The sequence below is a fragment of the Microcaecilia unicolor genome, chromosome 2, assembly GCF_901765095.1.
Source record: "Microcaecilia unicolor chromosome 2, aMicUni1.1, whole genome shotgun sequence".
In the NCBI taxonomy this organism is placed as follows: domain Eukaryota; kingdom Metazoa; phylum Chordata; class Amphibia; order Gymnophiona; family Siphonopidae; genus Microcaecilia; species Microcaecilia unicolor.
In genome coordinates, this window is record NC_044032.1 from 267,073,779 (window position 1) to 267,093,781 (window position 20,003).

At 42.0% G+C, this 20,003-nt stretch overlaps 1 protein-coding gene across 8 annotated transcripts in view; it reads right to left on the reverse strand.

Moving 5' to 3' along the window:
* The window catches only part of DNASE1L1 (deoxyribonuclease 1 like 1), a 110,722-nt gene that overhangs the window by 46,933 nt on the left and 43,786 nt on the right, over positions 1-20,003 (reverse strand). For 5 of the 8 annotated variants that reach the window (XM_030194134.1, XM_030194130.1, XM_030194132.1 and 2 more), the window contains one exon: positions 5,632-5,850. The exons of 1 other annotated variant lie outside the window; for it this stretch is intronic. The gene's annotated coding sequence lies outside the window, so the exon portion shown is untranslated. The remainder of the gene's footprint in view (positions 1-5,631; positions 5,851-20,003) is intronic. 2 more of the 8 variants (XM_030194136.1, XM_030194137.1) reach the window with 1 other exon arrangement.

Below are 20,003 nucleotides of genomic sequence, written 5' to 3' on the forward strand. Positions count from 1 at the left end.
TGTTTGCGTGTGTTTCTGTTTCTGTGTGGTCACTACTTGGTGAGGGTCTGCCTGTGTTGTGCGTGAGAGACAGAGGGTTAGGGATTTTTCTAGGAGATGTGCTGGGGGTTCTAGGACTCAAGAGTAAGATTTGTGACCCCTGAAGCAGGTGGCTGTGCCCACTAAAACACAGCCTGTCGGGTCTGTATTTGATGGTGCTTCTAATAAAGATTTCCTGACTTCAACCCCATGGCTGATTGTCATTTGTGTCATCCTTTACTTTTTTGGACTACTGTTGTATGGACATAGAGGCTTTTTCCTGTTTTTGTTTCTGAATTTGCAGGCTTTGACCATTTTGTTGGATTTATTTGTGCAGGTCCAAAATGTTCTCATAAAGAGGTTCATTTATTGGACTTAGTGGTTTATTTGTGTTCGTAGAATTCCTTTATTTCAAACACTTTATGTGACCGGGTTCCCTGGTCTGATCATTACCTCTTTGAACTTACTTTAAATTGGAAAGATTATAATCCGTTGTCTATGCCACATTATAAACAGAGGGTTAGTTTTAGAGGTAAAATTGATTCAATGGAATTATGGAAAAGAGCGGACAATGTATTGCATGTTGATGTTAAGGGTAAAATATGGATTGAGGACTGGGAAGGAACAATCCTCTAAGAATGTGCTTGATGAGATGACCCCTTTGAGAGAGAAGATTTGATTGTTAGAAAATCCGATAAACGGTTTACTAACCCCCCTGTTTATTAAGCCGAGCTAGTGGCTGCCATGCGCTACTGTTGTTTTGAATGGGCTGTGTCAGCATTGCCACGCAGCTTAGTAAACAGGCAGGTTAAGGAATTACTTTTGTTAAAAAGGAATGTAGGAGGTTGAAGAAGCGTTGAAAGAAAAATCCTACGATGGAAAATAAGATACTTTGGAGATCAAAGACTGGTGTATATAAACAGTCTCTGATTGCAACAAAAAGAGATTATTTTGCAACAAAAAGAGATTATTTCTCAAAACGAATTCAACCAAATCAATTGGATTCTTCCAAGCTTTTCAACCTGGTACATTTACTTACATCTGTTACGCAGAGTTTGGAGAATTATGATGTCCCTTCTGCATCTATGGTGGCATATTTATTTTAAGGCCAAGGTAGATAAAATTAGAGATTCATTGAGTAGTAAGGGGAATATTTATGAATATCTTTTGATCCCTCTGAAATTCCAGCAGATAGAGTTTGGGACATTTTAAGTTTATTACACCAAATGAAACTAAGACTCTTGAAGAAATACGCTAGTTCTCATTGTTCATTGTGTGTGTGTGTGTGTGTATATATATATATATATATATATATATATATATATATATATATATATATATATATACTTATATATATATATACTTATTTATTTAGTAGGATTTATTTACCACCTTTTTTAAGGAATTCACTCAAGGCGGTGTACAGCAAGGATAAGTCAAATATAATCAATAGACAATTACAGCAGTAAAAATATTCAAACTACAACATAAGTATGGCATAGTATGCTACATTATAATGCCAACACAATAACCCAATAAAACATTTTAATAGACAGTATAGGGTGTAAGCAAGGATGGCAGAAACAAAAGAGGTCCAAAAATTTCCACAAAAATCCAACACAGAAAAAAACAGGTGGAAAAACAACTTCAAGGGATCAATCCAAGACAAGGGGTGAGATGCTCCAGAAAAACTTTATTAAGGACCCAACACGGTCCGTGTTTCGGTTTTTAAAAAAACCTTCATCAGGGGTCTATAAAATAACAACAAAACAACAAAACACATATATAATTAAATGAAAAATAGATAAAAACAAATTAGATCGAATGTATTACAACAAATTTTAAGAAACCTCAATGTAACGTTAAAAAATATTAAAAATATTAAAAATATTGATCATTCCTAATGTAAATCAAATTTTCTGACATAGAATCTGATATATTAACAAAATCAATACTATTACTATACCATCAGACGAACAACCAAGAGGGCAAAAGGTAAATAGACTCTATATAATTTAATTAGCATTTATATAATTTAATTAGCATTATAGAAACCTATTTCCAATAAAATCCAATGTATCAATACATAATTATGTATGATATGTAGCATAACAGATTCCTTTAAATGAAAGAACTGGTAATAGATATCATGTATTAAATAGAAATAACATACTGAATGAAAAGCTAATAGCAGAAAGTCAAGAGCAGAAAATTTCTTAATCCATACATATTAAATAGGAGTAAAAATAAAAATAAAAATAAGAATAAAAATAAGATTAGATATAAAATATAGTAAAATTAAACATACTGTATGTTTAATTTTACTATATTTTATATCTAATCTTATTTTTATTCTTATTTTTATTTTTATTTTTACTCCTATTTAATATGTATGGATTAAGAAATTTTCTGCTCTTGACTTTCTGCTATTAGCTTTTCATTCAGTATGTTATTTCTATTTAATACATGATATCTATTACCAGTTCTTTCATTTAAAGGAATCTGTTATGCTACATATCATACATAATTATGTATTGATACATTGGATTTTATTGGAAATAGGTTTCTATAATGCTAATTAAATTATATAAATGCTAATTAAATTATATAGAGTCTATTTACCTTTTGCCCTCTTGGTTGTTCGTCTGATGGTATAGTAATAGTATTGATTTTGTTAATATATCAGATTCTATGTCAGAAAATTTGATTTACATTAGGAATGATCAATATTTTTAATATTTTTAATATTTTTTAACGTTACATTGAGGTTTCTTAAAATTTGTTGTAATACATTCGATCTAATTTGTTTTTATCTATTTTTCATTTAATTATATATGTGTTTTGTTGTTTTGTTGTTATTTTATAGACCCCTGATGAAGGTTTTTTTAAAAACCGAAACACGGACCGTGTTGGGTCCTTAATAAAGTTTTTCTGGAGCATCTCACCCCTTGTCTTGGATTGATCCCTTGAAGTTGTTTTTCCACCTGTTTTTTTCTGTGTAAGCAAGGATGGAACATATAGATAGATATGTCCTGCTTATTCGTTAAGATCACTTAGTTTACTGTTTGTGAATTTACTAACGGATTGGCTTAATTTACAACTTCAGGTTGGTTATTTTCCAGTATCAAAGTTTGAGATAGTGCTTAGTCCTAGTTTGAAAAATCCAAAGGGAGATGTGCAGGAATCATCTAATTACACACCAGTAGCGTCAATTCCTCTATTAGTTAAACTGATATAGGGGGTGGCTCACGGAACAACTGGTTAATTATCTAGAGAAATGTCAAATGTTGCAACCAATTGCAATCTGGTTTTTGGAAGGGTTTGGAAACTGTCCTATTTCACTACTCACTATAGTTTAGAAGTTGTTACGTTTAGGACAGACTTCCCTTATAGTGCAGTTTGATTTAAGTAGTGCCTTTGGTTTGATGGATCATAGTCTTCTGTCATGTTTATTGGACTTTTTTGATATCTCGGATCCTGTTTTGTATTGAATCAGAGGTTTTCTAGATAGATCATATAGGATAAAATGTATTAGCTCTCCAGGGCTCTGAAATTTCCCCATGATAATGTCCCTATAGCGCGCCTTTGTAAACACAGGTCTAAATTACAACAAATACAGAATGCAGTGGCAAGAAGTATTTTTGCAGTGGACAAATATTACCACATTACTCCTTTATTATTCCTTCCTAGCACTGGCTACCATTCGAAGCAAGATTTCAATTTAAGGTATCAGCTTTGACCTATCAAGCATTGTATGGATCTACCCAGTGGTGTGCTGGAGCCGGCTCGCACCGGCTCGCAAGAGCCGGTTGTTAAATTTTCTTCCGGCTTGCGAGCCGGTTGTTGAAAATAGCGAGCCAGCTCTGGCTCTCCGCCCTCCCTCCTCCCTCCCTCCGGATCCGCCTCACCACCCGCTTGTTTTTTAAATTCTTCGCTTCCAGCGCCGAGTCGCCGACTGTCCTGAGTCCTCCCTTGCCGATTTGCGCTTTAAAAATGGCCGCTGAGACTTCCAGAGGCGGCCTCGCGAGACTTCGGCTGAAGTCTCAGTGGCCATTTTGAAGTGCGAATCGGCAAGGGAGGACTCAGGACAGTCGGCGACTCGGCGCTGGAAGCGAAGAATTTAAAAAACAAGCGGGCGGTGAGGGACCAGATCGGGAGGGAGGGAGGAGAAGAAGAATTCACAAAACAACTCGGAAGGGGGTGGCAGGGGGGAAAAGAGAGTCGCTGCTGGGCATGGGTAGATGGAGGGGGTCGCTGGACATGGGTGCGTGCAGGGCAGGGGAGAGGAGGGCACACTGCTGGACATGGGTGCATGCAGGGCAGGGCAGAGGAGGGTCGCTGGGTATGGGTGCATGCAGGGCAGGGCAGAGGAGGGTCACTGCTGGACATGGGTGCATGCAGGGCAGAGGACGGTACACTGCTGGACATGGGTGCATGCAGGGCAGGTGAAAGGAGGGTCACTGCTGGACATGGGTGCATGCAGGGGAGAGAAGGGTCACTGCTGGACATCTGGGTGCATGCAGGGCAGGGCAGAGGAGGGTCGCTGGGTATGGGTGCATGCAGGGCAGGGGAGAGGAGGGTCACTGCTGGACATGGGTGCATGCAGGGCAGGGGAGAAGAGGGGAGAGAGAAGAAATGCTGGACATGGATGGAGGGGAGAGAAGAGTGAGGAAGGAAATGAGGGAAAAGGAAGAGAGGAGAAAAACTGCACATGGATGAAGAAAATAGGCAGAAGCTGAGGACCAGAAATGAAGAAGAAAGGAGGAAAGAAATAAATGGAAAGGAAGCCCTGGAAACGGAGTTAAGAGGACAGATAGCAGCAGAATCGGATACTGGGCCAGCATGATCAGAAAAACAGTCACCAGACAAGAAAGGTAGAAAAAAAAATCATTTTATTTTCATTATAGTGTTTGGAATATGTAACTTTGAGAATCAGGTGCTCAACATTAGAAGTTTATATTTATTTACTTATTTATGGCATTTTATCCCACATTAAACATGAATTAGATTGGAACCTGGGATCATTTAATTTTTTTCCCTGGAGAGAGTAATGCATTGCCCCTCCCCCCTCCCCCCCCCCCCCCCCCCCGCTATAGCCAGCTCTGCAATTTTGGGGGGGGCGCAGTGGTGGACCGGGGAGAGAGCCTGTTGTTAAAAATTTAGCAGCACACCACTGGATCTACCCCTGATTTTATTTCTAGACCTACTAGAAATCAATTTTTATTAAAGGTTCTCTCATTTTGCCGTGTAAAGGCAAAGAGGATTTTTCAATCCACCTTTCTCTATCGGGCTGCACAGTTTTGTAATTCTCTTCCTTCTTTTCTCTTAAGAATTTGTGGTTATCTTCAGTTTAAGAAAGCCCTTAAGACATTGCTTTTTAAAGAAATGTTAGTAATTTGTGGTAGCTGAGGTTTTTTTTTAAAGTATTGTATAATCTGGATTAAACATTGTAATTCCTGATGTTCAGTTTTTGTCTGTTACCTGCAGCGAACTTTGTGGGTTTTTGCGGGTTATAAGACTGTAGTAACAATCATAAATGAACACAAATGAAAACAAGTCCATAAGATCTTAAGAGAAAGAAACAAGTAAAGAAGACATGGAAGGCTCACTTACCATGTAGTCCTGTCACTCTGTGCTGCTGTCTCTGCCAGGGCAGCAGGAAGCAAGACTACAGGGAAAGAGGAAGAGAGAAGCTCAGAAACTAGGCTGCCTGTCCCACTTCCTCATTTAACCACAGGACCACTGGTGTGACCGGCGCAGGGCTCTGCTCCTGTATCTTCCGCTCTCTCATGGGTAGGAAGCTTTTAGGTATTACTAAGGCTTTTCCCCATTCTGTAGGTATGGATGTAAAAAAAAAAAAATGCTTAGTAAATCAGATCAACCAAAAAGTAAAGGAATAGAGACAGATGCCTGAGCACCAGATCAGAAATTAAAGCAGTCTGGCGTGTGTATCTAGCTGTGAGCATAACTTTATCTGTTCATCGAGTCCACACCCACTGCCAGTTCACTAATTAACTAGCATAATACCACATCTCTCTACTCAAGAATGATTGAAAGAGCCTCTTCCCCACCCCCTGCAGTGGCGTAGCAAGGTGGGGCGCCAGGGGAGCGGCCCAAACAGAGTTCTGCCAGTGCTGGCGCCTATTTTTTTTCTCATCGTGTTGCATTGAAAATGTGCACCGGCGGAAGTCTGCTCTTGCGCCGCTTTTCCTCCTCCCGCACCATCAACCTGGTTCTGCTTATGCACTCCTGTACTGTATCACTACCCCATTCCGGCTGTCTGCCCATTCCCCCCTTACAATACCAGGTGAAGAGACCTGCCCACAAGTCAGACTCAGAACCAGGGACTGAAGCCGAGTCACTGAGAGCCCGGATTAGACATAAGGGAAATAATTTTATGACAGTGTGCATACTTTTTTAAAAATTCAATTTTTATTTATAGATTTTTTAACAGTACTTTTCAAAATACATCTCTTGATTAGGAAATTTACAGACTCTCAACAAAATTTAATCATAGGAAATAACATGCTATGGAAATATAAACCCAAAATGAAAATAGTCTGCTAAAAAGCCACTTTCAAGTGGGCATTCCATGGAAATAGGGCAAGCTCTTAAAACTACTGAAGAAATATTCAATACAGGAAATAGGACTGAGACAATCATGTGAAAAATATTAAACCTATTTATCCCACTGCACCGGGAGTACAACACAGAGGGAACGTATTGTCCAGCAAATGATTGAACTGAATGGGGTCATAGAAAAAATATTTAACATTTACATAATTAACCCACATAAACACGAAAAGCAGAGAAAAAAAAAAGAACCTGGTAAAGTAAAGTAAAGCTCTGAGGAAATCACAGGCTACCTCAGTGCCAAGAAAAGCTATCGTCTCTCTTGAGAGACACAGGAAATATCTGGAAAAACAGAAATTCAAGACCCCGAAAAACGCATATTGAAATAAAAAAAAAAAATAGTTTCAGTGTCCAGACCTTTTCATGTTCTAAAGCAGGAGTGGGCAACCAGTGCCCACCACTGAATTTTATGTGGCCCCTGAGACCATGGGAAGTTACACAGAAAACGTCATTAACCAGAGTTTTGGTGATTTTAAATACTGTATTTTAGAAATATTTTCAGAGTAGCCACTTTAGCAATATGTTTGCATCATTTTAAATTAAATTGTTATTTATTTATTTATTTATCACAGAAGGTCTATAGAGCTCTGTTTATTTCTGATCTCGATACAGGCATCCAAATGGTAGATGACATTTAATGTGACTAAGTGCAAAGTGATGCATGTGGGATAGAGGAACCCAAACTATTGTTACATGATGCAAGGTTTCACATTAGGAGTCACAGACCAGGAAAGGGATCTAGGTGTCATTGTTGATGATCTCAATGTGTGTAAAGCAGAGTTGTTTATCTGTGAGGGAAAAGTCTCAACCGCTACAGCTATATTGTATACACCTGAGTGTTCATTTTATAGCCTGTAGAAAAAGTCATCATAGACTTGAAAAAACCCTCAATTTTTTACTTATATAGAATTTTTGTTTGCTTTATTTTATCAAAAAAGTAAAATCACCACTTATCTTGCCAAATGTTTCTTTTGAAAAGGCGCTAAGTCCGGTTAGATAATGAAAATGCAATGGTTCCTACGGTCCCGTTTCGAGTATCTTCGTCAGGGAACCTTCTTGCACCTGAAAATATTGCGCCAAAATCATTAAATGAAAAGCAGGAAAAATTCAAATTCAAATAGTGTTATAATAGTAATACCTCACAGACAAATCATGTCATCATACCTTTGTTCGAAATCTTTATTCAAAATCTGACTTAGTTTTTCTCTAAGGAAGATCGTGTCTTCTGTGAAGAAATTTATTGGCGTCCTCACCTGGCTTAGTTGGGCAATTAAAAAGAAGTTCTACCCAATCGAGCGTAAGAACGTCATATGCTAGACTGCTGGCTCGGTCCAATCACGGACTGACGCGTCACAGCTCACCCGAATAGGTTTAATTGGTCAATTTAAAGGGCGCCTTTTTATCCTTTACAGCTTGTATGTAACAAAATATATATATATTTCCATGATTACCGTTGTTCCTGGAGTTATAAAATCAAGTTGTAGAATTATAAAAAAGCTCCCCAATGTATGTTCATATTTAACCCACGGGGTTCCAAAGTGTTCAATCTATAGATCCATCGTTGTTCGGCTTGTAATAGCTGTCTGCTACGATCTCCGCCTCTGATGTGCATATACAAAAACATGGACTGATGAGACAAAGTCAGCACGGATTTAGTGAAGGGAAGTCTTGCCTCACCAATCTAATGCATTTTTTTGAGGGGGTAAGCAAACATGTGGACAATGGGGAGCCGGTTGATATTGTATATCTGGATTTTCAGAAGGCGTTTGACAAAGTGCCGCACGAAAGACTCCTGAAGAAATTGCAGAGTCATGGAATCGGAGGTAGGGTATTATTATGGATTAAGAACTGGTTGAAAGATAGGAAGCAGAGAGTAGGATTGCGTGGCCAGTATTCTCAGTGGAGGAGGGTAGTTAGTGGGGTCCCGCAGGGGTCTGTGCTGGGCCCGTTGCTTTTTAATGTATTTATAAATGACCTAGAGATGGGAATAACTAGTGAGGTAATTAAATTCGCCGATGACACAAAATTATTCAGGGTCGTCAAGTCGCAGGAGGAATGTGAACGATTACAGGAGGACCTTGCGAGACTGGGAGAATGGGCGTGCAAGTGGCAGATGAAGTTCAATGTTGACAAGTGCAAAGTGATGCATGTGGGTAAGAGGAACCCGAATTATAGCTACGTCTTGCAAGGTTCCGCGTTAGGAGTTACGGATCAAGAAAGGGATCTGGGTGTCGTCGTCGATGATACGCTGAAACCTTCTGCTCAGTGTGCTGCTGCGGCTAGGAAAGCGAATAGAATGTTGGGTGTTATTAAGAAGGGTATGGAGTCCAGGTGTGCGGATGTTATAATGCCGTTGTATCGCTCCATGGTGCGACCGCACCTGGAGTATTGTGTTCAGTACTGGTCTCCGTATCTCAAAAAAGATATAGTAGAATTGGAAAAGGTACAGCGAAGGGCGACGAAAATGATAGTGGGGATGGGACGACTTTCCTATGAAGAGAGGCTGAGAAGGCTAGGGCTTTTCAGCTTGGAGAAGAGACGGCTGAGGGGAGATATGATAGAAGTGTATAAAATAATGAGTGGAATGGATCGGGTGGATGTGAAGCGACTGTTCACGCTATCCAAAAATACTAGGACTAGAGGGCATGAGTTGAAGCTACAGTGTGGTAAATTTAAAACGAATCGGAGAAAATTTTTCTTCACCCAACGTGTAATTAGACTCTGGAATTCATTGCCGGAGAACGTGGTACGGGCGGTTAGCTTGACGGAGTTTAAAAAGGGGTTAGATAGATTCCTAAAGGACAAGTCCATAGACCGCTATTAAATGGACTGGAAAAATTCCTCATTTTTAGGTATAACTTGTCTGGAATGTTTTTACGTTTGGGGAGCGTGCCAGGTGCCCTTGACCTGGATTGGCCACTGTCGGTGACAGGATGCTGGGCTAGATGGACCTTTGGTCTTTCCCAGTATGGCACTACTTATGTACTTATGTACGCTCGATTGGGTAGAACTTCTTTTTAATTGCCCAACTAAGCCAGGTGAGGACGCCAATAAATTTCTTCACAGAAGACACGATCTTCCTTAGAGAAAAACTAAGTCAGATTTTGAATAAAGATTTCGAACAAAGGTATGATGACATGATTTGTCTGTGAGGTATTACTATTATAACACTATTTGAATTTGAATTTTTCCTGCTTTTCATTTAATGATTTTGGCGCAATATTTTCAGGTGCAAGAAGGTTCCCTGACGAAGATACTCGAAACGGGACCGTAGGAACCATTGCATTTTCATTATCTAACCGGACTTAGCGCCTTTTCAAAAGAAACATTTGGCAAGATAAGTGGTGATTTTACTTTTTTGATAAAATAAAGCAAACAAAAATTCTATATAAGTAAAAAATTGAGGGTTTTTTCAAGTCTATGATGACTTTTTCTACAGGCTATAAAATGAACACTCAGGTGTATACAATATAGCTGTAGCGGTTGAGACTTTTCCCTCACAGATAAACAACTCTGCTTTACACACATTGAGATTATCTGTATTGATTGTAGAGTATCTGTGATAGCGTTGTCATTGTTGATGATACATTGAAACCCTCTGCTCAGATGCGGCAGCGGCTAAGAAAGCATATAGAATGTTAGGTATTATTAGGAAAGGAATGGAAAATAAAAATGAGGACGTTATAATGCCTCTGTATTGCTCCATGGTGTGACCGCACCTCGAATATAGTGTGCAATTCTGGTCACCACATCTCAAAAAAAGATATAGTGGAATTAGTAAAGGTACAGAGAAGGGCGAAGAAAATGATAAAGGGGATGGGATGACTTCCCTATGAGGAAAGGCTAAAGTGGCTAGGGCTCTTCAGCTTGGAGAAAAGACCGCTGAGGGAGGATATGATAGAGGTCTATAAAATAATGAGTGGAGTGGAACGGGTAGATGTAAATCACTTGTTTACTGTTTCCAAAAATACTAGGACTAGGGGGCATGCGATGAAGCTACAAATTTAAAACAAATTGGAGAAAATATTTCTTCACTCAACGTGTAATTAAACTCTGGAATTTGTTGCCAGAGAATATAGTAAAAGCGGTTAGCTAAGCGGGGTTTTAAAAAATTTGGATAGCTTCCTAAAAGAAAAGTCCATAATCCATTATTAAAATGGACTTGGGGAAAATGCACAGCTTCTTTCTAGGATAAGCAGCATAAAATGTATTGTACTGTTTTGGGATTTTGCCAGGTACTTGTAACCTGGATTGGCCACTGTTGGGAACAGGATGTTGATGGACCTTCTGTTTGTCCCAGTATGGCAATACTTATGTTCTTATTAATGTTGCAGCCCTCCAGGGGTAGTATGGATATTCACTCAGCCCTCTGCCCACCCCTGCCCTAGTTCAAAAGTCACAAGGAGAGTTCTTCGGTTGCAGGCTTCTGTATTAGAAACTTCCAGGAAAGCAGTTACATTCGCTTGTCCCTTTGGTCTCAGGGCCGCATACTTTAAGCGTAAAGTGCCTGCGCATTTAGCCGCATGTTGATCATTAATGTGCATATGTGGCCACATCTGCATGTTACTGGGCTCTTAGAAAATATAAAGTGCAGGAGTGGCCTAGTGGTTAGGGTGGTGGACTTTGGTCCTGGGGAACTGAAGAACTGAGTTCAATTCCCAGCACAGGCAGCTCCTTGTGACTCTGGGCAAGTCACTTAACCCTCCATTGCCTGCTGCATTGAGCCTGCCATGAGTGGGAAAGCGCAGAGTACAAATGTAACAAAAAAATAATAATAAATAAAAAACATAGTAGATGATACCACCTTGATATCCTCAGACACCATCACCCCAAGGTCCCTGAGCTTATCAATCTCTTTCCTCCTATCTGGTACATTTCCTTTGGATTTCTGCACCCCAAGTGCATCACTGTGCACTTCTTGGCATTAAATTTTAACTCAAAACCTGGGTTGCTGCTTTCTTCGGTTTCTTAACGTATACAACTACAATGGCATAGAAACCCTTGTCACTCTTTTTAAAAATGTAATGTGAATGTACAAAAAACGTTATTATTTTTTAATATGCAAATAGTGCTCAGTGCATTATAGTTGACCACAGTCAGTATCTTAGTAATGACACCGTCCAGACATCATCGCACAGGAGTCCACCTACCTGCCGTTAATACTGTTTTGATTACACCGCCTTGAGTGAATTCCTTCAAAAAGGCGGTAAATAAATCCTAATAAATAAATACAATTAGGTACAGAAAAGCACTAAGCTTATTGTGCGCCAGCAAGCGAGCTCCTGTGCTGGAAGTGGTGTCCTCGATATTCACTGTGGGTGTCTCGGTCAATGCAATAACAACATCTTCTGTGAAAACCACTTTCCCTGTGCATTTAAAACGAAGCTTCTTAATTCAAAAAAGCTATTGTCACGATTGTGCCCATGTTTCATGCTCGCATTCATTTTGCCACCTGGTGGTCAGACCTGGTGGCTGCGATGGACTGTCTGCTTGCTGTTTCCCATGTTCCAGAAATCATTCCGGTCCGGATCTTCCAGCCTTCCAGACTGCCTTGGGATTTTTGGAATTAAGCAGCACCCTTACCTGGTGACCTCCCTTGTATTTTGCCTTTATTAACCACCTGGAAACTTTCTAGTTTGCCTTTGCAACAGAGGTCCTCAGAAGAGTTTTTCATCTGTGAGAGTTTGTTGCAGTGCTAACCTTGCTACTTTCAGTTTCAGCTAGACCCTGCTTGTTTCCTGGGTTATTCTACTGTTTGCTGCTTGCCCAAGACCATAGGCGGTCGGTGGCCCAACTGTTTGGGGAGGCTAAAGGGGGCGGGGTTAGGGGTAGGGCCAGGGGTGGAGCTTAAATCCATAATTGTCTGATAACACACAGAAAAAAAATAAAAATAAAAGTCACAATTAATACCTTTTATTAAATTTAGATATTAGATATGTATCATATGTCAAAGAATAAAGTGGTTGCTCAAAGCATATACTAACCACAATCGCTCAACTGCAAAACACTATGCACAACTTTGTGCAAAAACACACTCAGAACCTTACTGTACCATAAATATTACACTGGGCAGAACTTAATACACCAATATACCACCCATACGGAAAATGCAGACCGTCAACAATATGAAACAAGGGATCATAATATCACAATTCTCATGTACAGCCACAAAACACCCTAATTCATGTTTAATGTGGGATAAAATGCCATAAATAAGTAAATAAATATAAACTTTTAATGTTGAGCACCTGATTCTCAAAGTGGACATATTCCAAACACTATAATGAAAATAAAATTATCTTTTCTACCTTTGTTGTCTGGTGACTTTGTTTTTCTGATCATGCTGGCCCAGTATCCGATTCTGCTGCTATCTGTCCTCTTAACTCCATTTCCAGGGCTTCCTTTCCATTTATTTCTTTACTTTCCGCCTTTCTTCTTCGTTTCTTGTCCTACATCTGTAAGTAAAAGCTGGGTCCTCCGCAGACTTGACTGTCCAGTGGATCCAGCTTCTGCCTATTTTCTCCATCCATGTGCAGTTTTTCTTCTCTTTTCCTTTTCCCTCATCTCATCTCCGTCCTCTCTCTTCCCTCCCCTCTCCTCTATGTCCAGCAATTTCTCCTCTCTCCCTGGGCCCAGTCCTCCCATCTATGTCCACCCATGCTCCTCTCTCCCCTGCCCCCCTCCATTCACCCATATTCAGCAATTCCCCTCTTTCCCTGAGCCCTGCCATCCCATCCATGCTCCTTTCTCCCCTGCCCCCCTCCATTCACCCATATTCAGCAATTCCCCTCTTTCCCTGAGCCCTGCCATTCCATCCATGCTTCTCTCTCCCCTGCCCCCCTCCATTCACCCATATTCAGCAATTCCCCTCTTTCCCTGAGCCCTGCCATCCCATCCATGCTCCTCTCTCCCCTGCCCCCCTCCATTCACCCATATTCAGCAATTCCCCTCTTTCCCTGAGCCCTGCCATCCCATTCATCTCACTCTCTCCCCTGCCCCAACTGCCCACCCTCTTCTCCCCCCAAGATCCCTTTACTTTTTTTTCTTTCAAATTTACCTCCAGTCCAGCAGCGCAGCGTCAGACAGCGTCAGTGAAAGTGCTCCCAGTAAAAGCGCTTCTCTTCGCTCAGTGCCCCGCCTTCTTCTGACGTCATGACGTCAGAAGAAGGCGGGGCACTGAGCGAAGAGAAGCGCTTTTACTGGGAGCGCTTTCACTGACGCTGTCTGACGCTGCGCTGCCGGACTGAAGGTAAATTTTAAAAAAAAGGAAACAGATCTTGGGGGAAAGAGGGCGGGCAGTTGGGACGAGCGTCGTCATCAGGATCCGATCTTCGGCTGGGGAGGCTTAGCCTCCCCAAGCCTCCGATACCAGGCGCCTATGCCCAAGACCCTGCTTGTTTCTTGGTTTATTCTACTGTTTGCTGCCTACCCAAGACCCTGCTTGTTTCCTGGTTTATTCTACTGTTTGCTGCCTGCCCAAGACCCTGCTTGTTTCCTGGTTTATTCTACTGTTTGCTGCCTACCCAAGACCCTGCTTGTTTCCTGGTTTATTCTACTGTTTGCTGCCTGCCCAAGACTCTGCTTGTTTCATGGTTTACTACTGATTGCTGCCAGCCTATAGACTCTGTTTGGTTCCTGGTTTCCCTTCTGCTTTGCTGCCTGTCAGTAAGACTCTACTTGATTCGTGGACTATTCTTCTGCTTACTGCTTATTGCTTCTGTTCCAGTCCAGCTGCTCCAGTCCAGCCTGTGCCCGTCTGTCTGGGGTCCGCCTTGCTGCCTGTTTGGGTGGTTCTTCTGCCGCTGCCGGTTATCAGTAGTGGCCCAAGGGCTCACTTTTCCTGACCAGTGTGACAGCTATCATAACTTCTTTGTCCCCTACATGGACCATGTTTCGCTGACCGCGTCTTCAGAAGGATGATAGCAAGTGCAAAAAGTCTGACAGCTGAACAAAGACTTTTTGCACTTGCTATCATCCTCCTGAAGATTCGGTCGTGAAACATGGTCCATGTAGGGGACAAAGAAGTTATGATAGCTTTTTTGAATTAAGAAGCTTCGTTTTTAATGCATGGGGAAAGTGGTTTTCACAGAAGATGTTGTTATTGCATTGACCCAGACACCCACAGTTAATATCAAGGACACCACTTCCAACACAGGAGCTTGCTTGCTGGCACCCAATAAGCTAAGTGCTTTTCTGTACCTAATTGTATTGAATGTGGAATAATCAAAACAGTATTAACGGCAGGTAGGGGGACTTTTGTGCGATGATGTCTGGACGGTGTCATTACTAAGATACTGACTGTGGTTAACTGTAATGCACTGAGCACTATTCGCATATTAAAAAATAATAAAAAACTTTTTTGTTATACATTCACATTACATTTCTTAAAAAGAGTGACAAAGGTTTCTATGCCATTGTAATTCAATTTTAACTGCCAGACCTTTGACTGTTCTTCTAATGTTGGAGATCTCTTCTCATGGTTTCTACTTCCTCCGGGGTATCCACTCTTTCTTTGCTTTCCTGTCAACTGATGGTATTACTTTCTAATTTTTATAGAATTTGATTATTGTAAACTGCCTAGATTTTTGTTTGAGCAGTATATCGAATGTTAATAAACTTGGAAACTTGGCTATCTTTGTGTCATCTGCAAAAATGCAAACTTTTCCTTCTAATCATTCAGCAATATCTCTCACAAATATATTAAACAGAATTGGCTCCAGCACCAACCCTTGAGGCACTCCACTGCTCACCTTCCTTTCCTCTAAGCAGATTCCATTTACTACCACCCTCTGTCACCCGTCAGTCAACCAGTTTCCAATCCAGTTCACAACTTTGGGTCCTAAGTTCAGCCCTCTCAGCTTATTCATGAATCTTCTGTGAGGACCTGTATCAAAGACTTTGCTGAAATCCAAGTAGATTTCATCTAGCACATGTCCTTTATTCAGTTCTTTGGTCACCCTACTACTTATCATTTCTATAGCGATACTATACTTACGCAGCGCTGTACACTGGACATAAAGAGACAGTCCCTGCTCAAAAGAGCTGTTATGATTGGGGTCTGAACCCCTCTCAAACTTACCTCTTTCCTGGGGGTCAGCTTCTTAGCTGGCTTCTGTTTCTTTTCTCTGTCCTTTCTGAGCTGGCTCTGTCTCTCTGTGCTGGCAGCTTCCAGCAGCATGGCTCTAATTGTTTCACTATACTGCACCTGTGTGGGTGGACTGAGTTACCTCTACCTCTCTTTGGGGGTACTGGCTTCAAGTGCTTCACGGTTTTGCATTGGTGTGGGTTGGGCCTCTCTGGGTCAGTGTGCTGTTGCCTGGGGCTAGGGAGTGTGACATCATCAGGGTGGGCCTTGATAAGGAAGTGGTCTTGTTTCCTTCAGGGCCTTTTGCAACGGTGGTGTTTGCTTTAGGTAGGGTGGTGCAGTGTGCACTTCTGACTTTGTGTCTAGTTTCCCTGCTTGCTTTTGCTAAGGTCCAGGTTAGTGTTAGTGCAGGGTGCACTGGTGTTTGTGTGTTTAGCTTTCCTGCTTTTCCCTCTTGGTTTTGGAAGCTACTACTACTACTATTTAGCATTTCTATAGCGCTACAAGGCATACGCAGCGCTGCACAAACATAGAAGAAAGACAGTCCCTGCTCAAAGAGCTTACAATCTAATAGACAAAAAATAAATAAAGTAAGCAAATCAAATCAATTAATGTGAACGGGAAGGAAGAGAGGAGGGTAGGTGGAGGCGAGTGGTTACAAGTGGTTACTAGTCAAAAGCAATGTTAAAGAGGTGGGCTTTCAGTCTAGATTTAAAGGTGGCCAAGGATGGGGCAAGACGTAGGGGCTCAGGAAGTTTATTCCAGGCGTAGGGTGCAGCGAGACAGAAGGCGCGAAGTCTGGAGTTGGCAGTAGTGGAGAAGGGAACAGATAAGAAGGATTTATCCATGGAGCGGAGTGCACGGGAAGGGGTGTAGGGAAGGACGAGTGTGGAGAGATACTGGGGAGCAGCAGAGTGAATACATTTATAGGTTAGTAGAAGAAGTTTGAACAGGATGCGAAAACGGATAGGGAGCCAGTGAAGGGTCTTGAGGAGAGGGGTAGTATGAGTAAAGCGACCCTGGCGGAAGATGAGACGGGCAGCAGAGTTTTGAACCGACTGGAGAGGGGAGAGGTGACTAAGTGGGAGGCCAGCAAGAAGCAGATTGCAGTAGTCTAAACGAGAGGTGACAAGGGTGTGGATGAGGGTTTTGGTAGAGTGCTCGGAAAGAAAGGGGCGGATTTTACGGATGTTGTAAAGAAAGAAACGACAGGTCTTGGCGGTCTGCTGGATATGAGCAGAGAAGGAGAGAGAAGAGTCAAAGATGACCCCAAGGTTTCAAGCTGAGGAGACAGGGAGAATGAGAGAGCCATCAACAGAAATAGAAAACGGGGGGAGCGGGGAGGTGGGTTTGGGGGGGAAAATGAGAAGCTCGGTTTTGGTCATATTTAATTTCAGGTGGCGTTGAGACATCCAGACAGCAATGTCAGACAAGCACGCTGAAACTTTGGTTTGGATGCAAGGTGAGATATCAGGGGTAGAAAGGTAGATTTGGGAGTCATCAGCATAGAGATGGTAGGAAAAGCCATGGGATGAGATTAATGAACCAAGGGAAGAAGTGTAGATAGAAAAGAGGAGGGGACCAAGAACAGAACCCTGAGGTACGCCGACAGGCAGAGGGATAGAAGTAGAAGAGGATCCACCAGAGTGAACACTAAAGGTGCGGAGGGAGAGGTAGGAAGAGAACCAGGAAAGGACAGAGCCCTGGAATCCAAGTGAGGACAGGGTATCGAGAAGTATGCTGTGATCGACAGTGTCAAAAGCAGCGGAAAGATCATTGCTATGTACAGGGCTTTGGAAGCTCTGTTGCTGATAGAAGTACTTCAGGGTTTGGTGTTGTTAGGAACACTGCAGAGTTTGCTGTTAGAAGTACTTCTGGTGTTTGTGCTATTGGGAGCATTGCAGTCTTTGCTGTTGGTGTTTGGTGATTTAGAATCACTTTTGGCTTATGTGTTAGCTTCCCTTCTTTTTCCTTGTGGCTCCCCTGTCTTCCCTTTTAGTGCTAGGAGCTCTTCTGGTTGCTTGCCAGAGTAGTGCTTAGGAAGCACCTTGTTAGTTGTATCTAGCTTGCTAGAGCAGTGCTTAGGTAGCTTGTTAGTTTTGTGTTTAGCTTATTAGTGTAGAGCTCTGCTTGTAGCTTGGTGCTTAGTAGCACCTGTGTTAGCTTTGTGTTTAGTTCCCTGCTCTGTTAGTTTAGGGCTTAGGAAGTCCCTTTCTTGAGCAGGGCTTAGGAGCTCCTGTTTAGTATAGGGCTTAGGAAGTCCTTTTGTCAGTTTACTGTTAGGAACACTCCTGCTGGTTTAGGGCTTGGGAGCACGTAGATCAGTTTAGGGTTAGGAGCACTTCTGTTTCCAGTCCTGGTTCCTATGTCATCTGGTATCCAGTAAGTCCTGTCGGCTACTCGAACCCAGGAGCTCAACTCCTGGGGGGCTTAGTAGCTAAGTGCAGGTGAAGCTGTGCGGACCAGTCCAGTGTGCTCCAGTCCAGTGTGTTCTGGTCTGGTGTGTGTTCCAGTCTGGTGCGCTCCAGTCCAGTGTGTTCCGGTCCGGTGTATGTTCCAGTCCTGTGTCCTCCAGTCCGGGGGATTGCAGTCCTTGTGTTCCGGTTTGCTGGGCAGTGCCTGCAGTCCCTGCTGGTGTGCTTACCCAGCGTTGGTTGGTGGGTTTTGCCTGCTGCTGTCGCTCCTCATCAGCAGCCCAAGGGCTCACGTTTGCTCCAGAGCCCAGCCCCGCGGGCTCTGAACCTGAGAACCTGACAAGAGCTTCCAATCTAACTAGGACAAACGACAAATAAGGGATACGGGAGTTACAAAGGTGGGAATGATAAAAATGGGTGCTGAATAAGGAGTAAGGGTTAGGAGTTAAAAGCAACATCAAAAAGGTGGGCTTTTAGCCTAGATTTGAAGACTTAGTTTGGCAGGATTTTCCTTTGGTAAAGCTATGTTGCCTCTGATCCTGCAACCTGTTGGCTTCTAGAAAGTTAACTATCTTTTCCTTCAGCAGTGACTCCATTATTTTTCCTACCACCAATACGAGGCTTACTGGCCTGTAGTTTCCTACTTCTCCCCTGTCCCCATTTTTGTGAAGAGGGATCACATCAGCTCATCTCTAATCCCACAGAACCTCTCCTGTCTTTAAAGATGTATTAAATATAGCCTTAAGAGGTCCTGCCAGGATTTCTCTGAGCTCCCTGTATCCCGGGATGTATCCCATCCGGACCCATAGCTTTGTCCACTTTCAGATTTCAAGCTGTTTATAAACGCTTTCATCCGTGAATGGGATGAAGATCGTTACATCATCAGCGTATATGTATGGGTTGAGGTTTTGGTTTGATAGTAGTCTGGCCAAGGGTATCATTATTAGGTTGAATATGGTCGGTGAGAGGGGGGGGTCCCTGTGGAACTCCGCATTCAGATGTCCATGTGGCTGATGTAATCGAATTTGATGTCACTTGATATGAGCGTGTAGTTAGGAACCCTTTAAACCACTTGAGAACGTTGCCTCCGATACCGAAGTAAGGATGTGTAATAGAATTCCATGATCAACCATGTCGAAGGCGCTTGACATGTCAAATTGTAGAAGTAGTATGTTCTTGCTGGTTGCTATCATTTGTTTAAATTTGGTCATGAGCGTGACTAGTATGGTTTCAGTACTGTGATTAGAGCAAAATCCTGACTGGGAGTCGTGTAGTATTGAGAACTTGTTTAGATAGTCTGTGAGTTGTTTGGTCACCATTCCTTCCGTTATTTTGGTAATTAAGGGAATGGATGCTACTGGTCTATAGTTAGTTAATTCACTAGCATTTTTCTTTGCATCTTTGGGTATGGGGGTGAGTAGAATGTTTCCTTTCTCCTTTGGGAATAGTCCATTTTGTAGCATAAAGTTCACGTGGTTCGTTAGGTCTGTTATAAATTGTTGAGGGGCCACTTTCATAAGGTTATTTGGGCATATGTCTAGTTTACAATGAGATTTGGCGAATCTTTTAAGCGTTTGTGCAATGAAATCTTCTGATATTATTTCTAATTCAGTCCAAATCCTATCTGCTGGGTATATCCCATGTTCTGGGTCTGGGTCAAATACACTACACTCCTAGTGTATTCGATGGGGCTGACAGGTATTTTGAGTCGCAGTTGTATGATTTTCTCCTTTAAGTACTTTGCGAGGTTGTCAGCTCCTGGTGTGTCTTTGCTGTTGTTCGTGACTGGTGTGGTGTCTAGTAGTTTATTCACGAGTTGGAAGCGTTTGTATGTGTCTTTGTAGTTTGGTCCA